This window comes from Xyrauchen texanus, chromosome 24 (genome assembly GCF_025860055.1).
Source record: "Xyrauchen texanus isolate HMW12.3.18 chromosome 24, RBS_HiC_50CHRs, whole genome shotgun sequence".
NCBI lineage: Eukaryota > Metazoa > Chordata > Actinopteri > Cypriniformes > Catostomidae > Xyrauchen > Xyrauchen texanus.
In genome coordinates, this window is record NC_068299.1 from 879,452 (window position 1) to 884,451 (window position 5,000).

General features: G+C 29.5%; 1 protein-coding gene across 1 annotated transcript in view; it reads left to right on the forward strand.

Annotated features, from left to right (window-relative positions):
* LOC127617620 (inositol polyphosphate-5-phosphatase A) overlaps positions 1 to 5,000 on the forward strand; it is a 257,918-nt gene that overhangs the window by 150,241 nt on the left and 102,677 nt on the right. The gene's annotated exons all lie outside the window — the stretch shown is intronic.

Genomic DNA, 5,000 nt, shown 5'->3' on the forward strand with positions numbered 1-5,000 from the left:
AAATACTTTCTAGCTTCAAATAAAAGTTTCACCTCGGAGCTGGTTGAATTGGTTCATGGCGCACAACTCTTTTATGAAGGATTTGGGAAATCCCAATTGAAGAATGGGAAAAGTATTTGGACATTGTGAGTGGAGGTGGCATAGTGGGCTAAAGCACATAACTGGTAATCAGAAGGTTGCTGGTTTGATCCCCACAGTCACCACCATTGTGTCCTTGAGTAAGACACTTAACTCCAGGTTGCTCCGGGGGGATTGTCCCTGTAATAAGTGCTCTGTATAATACATTGGTACTCAGAAGGTTGCTGGTTTGATCCCCACAGTCACCACCATTGTGTCCTTGAGTAAGACACTTAACTCCAGGTTGCTCCGGGGGGATTGTCCCTGTAATAAGTGCACTGTAAGTCACTTTGGATAAAAGCATCTGCCAAATGCATAAATGTAAATGTGTGTGTGTGTGTGTGTGTGTGTGTGTATTTATATTGCTGGAGCAATAGAGTAAATCACTGGCAGTTTCCCAGCTATAAAATAAAGGAGGAATAATTTTTTTCATTGTAAAGTCTGTGCGGTGTTCTCTGTGGCTGTACTGATGTGGGTCGCTCTTATTGACATCATGAAGTGCATTCGGCCTCGCCGTGGCTTATGGATTAATTCAAGTATGCAAATGTAATTGAAGTTGATACAGTTAATCTTGTTCTAATGTCGACTGAAAGATGTGAGGCACAATCAAATCGATCTCCGGCTTATAATTTGCATCAAAGTTTCTAAATAAAATTAGTCCATTTGTAATTATGTGACCCGGTCGGTAATTAGTTTATTCATCACTGCAGTTAACCCCCCATTAGAGAGAGAGAGAGAGAGGTTATTTATTTATCTTTTCATTGGTAATGAGGATGCTTGCAGCATCAATTTGTCTCTCATTTAATAACTTTCAGCGTGGCGAGTCATGTGCCTTCAGTGAGCGAGTTCTGCCCTCTGATTGGATCATTTACTGGAGGAAAGACAAACAGAGCTTTAACTGTGTCTAAATAAAAGACATCTTTAAGTACAGTTGCCCTAAAAGTATTTGGTCATGCTTAAAATGTCATCGCATTAGATGAGAAAATATGAAATCAAGTGTGCTCCACGTGTGTCAAACGCTGCTGGAGCTTTTCTCAGAACTTTTCTCACTTTTTTGAGCCATTTTTGCTCCCTGATTTTGGATGAGCTGTCTTGGTGATTTTTAGTGGATGCATGAAGTTCACACGGGTGCAGTTTAACATATTCACCAGCAACATGCTTATATAAATATAACTATTGGTTCATCATTTTAAACCTTAGGAATTTCATTTAGTAATTGTCTTTTGCTTCAAAAGACTTCTTGTGCGTTCTATCATTTAAAAAAAAAAAATATATATATATATATATATATATATATTGGTGTGTATTGTTACGTTACACTCGCAAACCATGCTTTTAACCATGAAAACATTGTTGCATATAAGAAGCATTTAACGTGTATAAACGCGACTTGGGTTGCCACCGAAATTGTTTCAATGGGAGAACCTTTACAGCGACCCAGTCCGAATAGATCTGCGACCCACTTTTGGGTCACGTCCCACCAGTTGAGAACACTGCTATATAACATCATTGCATTTAATTAATGTTTAATGTCATTATTTAGTTGTATTTCATGATTGCATTGGATATACAACTTATGTGTGATCGTCTCTGCAAAGCCAGTTTTTTACCTAACAATAAACATCACTCAAACAGAACATATATCACATCTGTCAGAACATATATATCACATCTGTCAGAACATATATATATCACATCTATCAGAACATATATATATCACATCTATCGGAACATATATCACATCTATCAGAACATATATATATATCACATCTGTCAGAACATATATATCACATCTATCAGAACATATATATATATCACATCTATCAGAACATACATATATCACATCTATCAGAACATACATATATCACATCTATCAGAACATATATATATCACATCTGTCAGAACATATATATATCACATCTATCAGAACATATATATATCACATCTATCGGAACATATATATATCACATCTATCGGAACATATATCACATCTGTCAGAACATATATATATCACATCTATCAGAACATATATATATATCACATCTATCGGAACATATATCACATCTGTCAGAACATATATATATATCACATCTCTCAGAACATATAGATCACATCTATCAGAACATATATATCACATCTATCAGAACATACATATATCACATCTATCAGAACATACATATATCACATCTATCAGAACATATATATATCACATCTGTCAGAACATATATAAATCACATCTATCAGAACATATATATATATCACATCTATCGGAACATATATATATCACATCTATCGGAACATATATATATCACATCTATCAGAACATATATATATATCACATCTGTCAGAACATATATATCACATCTATCAGAACATATATATATATCACATCTATCAGAACATACATATATCACATCTATCAGAACATACATATATCACATCTATCAGAACATATATATATATCACATCTATCAGAACATATATATATATCACATCTATCAGAACATACATATATCACATCTATCAGAACATACATATATCACATCTATCAGAACATATATATATCACATCTGTCAGAACATATATATATCACATCTATCAGAACATATATATATATCACATCTATCGGAACATATATATATCACATCTATCGGAACATATATATATATCACATCTATCAGAACATATATATATATCACATCTATCAGAACATACATATATCACATCTATCAGAACATACATATATCACATCTATCAGAACATATATATATATCACATCTATCAGAACATACATATAGCACATCTATCAGAACATACATATATCACATCTATCAGAACATATATATATCACATCTATCAGAACATATATATATATCACATCTATCAGAACATATATATATATCACATCTATCGGAACATATATATATCACATCTATCGGAACATATATATATCACATCTATCAGAACATACATATATCACATCTATCGGAACATATATATATCACATCTATCAGAACATATATATATATCACATCTATCAGAACATATATATATATATATCACATCTATCGGAACATATATATATCACATCTATCGGAACATATATATATCACATCTGTCAGAACATATATATCACATCTATCAGAACATATATATATATCACATCTATCAGAACATACATATATCACATCTATCAGAACATATATATCACATCTATCAGAACATATATATATCACATCTATCAGAACATATATATATCACATCTATCAGAACATATATATCACATCTATCAGAACATACATATATCACATCTATCAGAACATATATATCACATCTATCAGAACATATATATCACATCTATCAGAACATATATATATCACATCTATCAGAACATATATCACATCTATCAGAACATATATTACATCTATCAGAACATATATATATCACATCTGTCAGAACATATATATATCACATCTATCAGAACATATATTACATCTATCAGAACATATATATATCACATCTGTCAGAACATATATATATCACATCTGTCAGAACATATATATATCACATCTATCAGAACATATATATCACATCTATCAGAACATACATATATCACATCTATCAGAACATATATATCACATCTATCAGAACATATATATCACATCTATCAGAACATATATATATCACATCTATCAGAACATATATATATCACATCTATCAGAACATATATTACATCTATCAGAACATATATATATCACATCTGTCAGAACATATATATATCACATCTATCAAAACATATATATATATCACATCTATCAGAACATATATATTACATTTATCAGAACATATATATATATTACATCTATCAGAACATATATATCACATCTATCAGAACATATATATATCACATCTATCAGAACATATATATATCACATCTATCAAAACATATATATATATATCACATCTATCAGAACATATATATTACATTTATCAGAACATATATATATATCACATCTATCAGAACATATATATCACATCTATCAGAACATATATATATCACATCTATCAGAACATATATATATCACATTTATCAGAACATATATATCACATCTATCAGAGCATATATATATATATCACATCTATCAGAACATATATATATATATATATATATATATATATATATATATATATATATATATATCACATTTATCAGAACATATATATCACATCTATCAGAACATATATATATATATATATCACATCTATCAGAACATATATATATCACATCTATCAGAACATATATATATATATATATTACATCTATCAGAACATATATATATCACATCTATCATAACATATATATATCACATCTATCAGAACATATATATATCACATCTGTCAGAACATATATATATATATCACATCTATCAGAACTTATATATATATATATATATCACATTTATCAGAACATATATCACATCTATCAGAACATATATATCACATCTATCAGAACATATATATTACATTTATCAGAACATATATATTACATCTGTCAGAACATATATATATCACATCTATCAGAACATATATATCACGTCTGTCAGAACATATATATCACATCTGTCAGAACATATATATCACATCTGTCAGAACATATATATATATATATCACATCTATCAGAACATATATATCACATCTGTCAGAACATATATATCACATCTGTCAGAACATATATATTACATTTATCAGAACATATATATCACATCTATCAGAACATATATATATCACATCTGTCAGAACATATATATATCACATTTATCAGAACATATATATCACATCTATCAGAACATATATATTACATTTATCAGAACATATATATCAC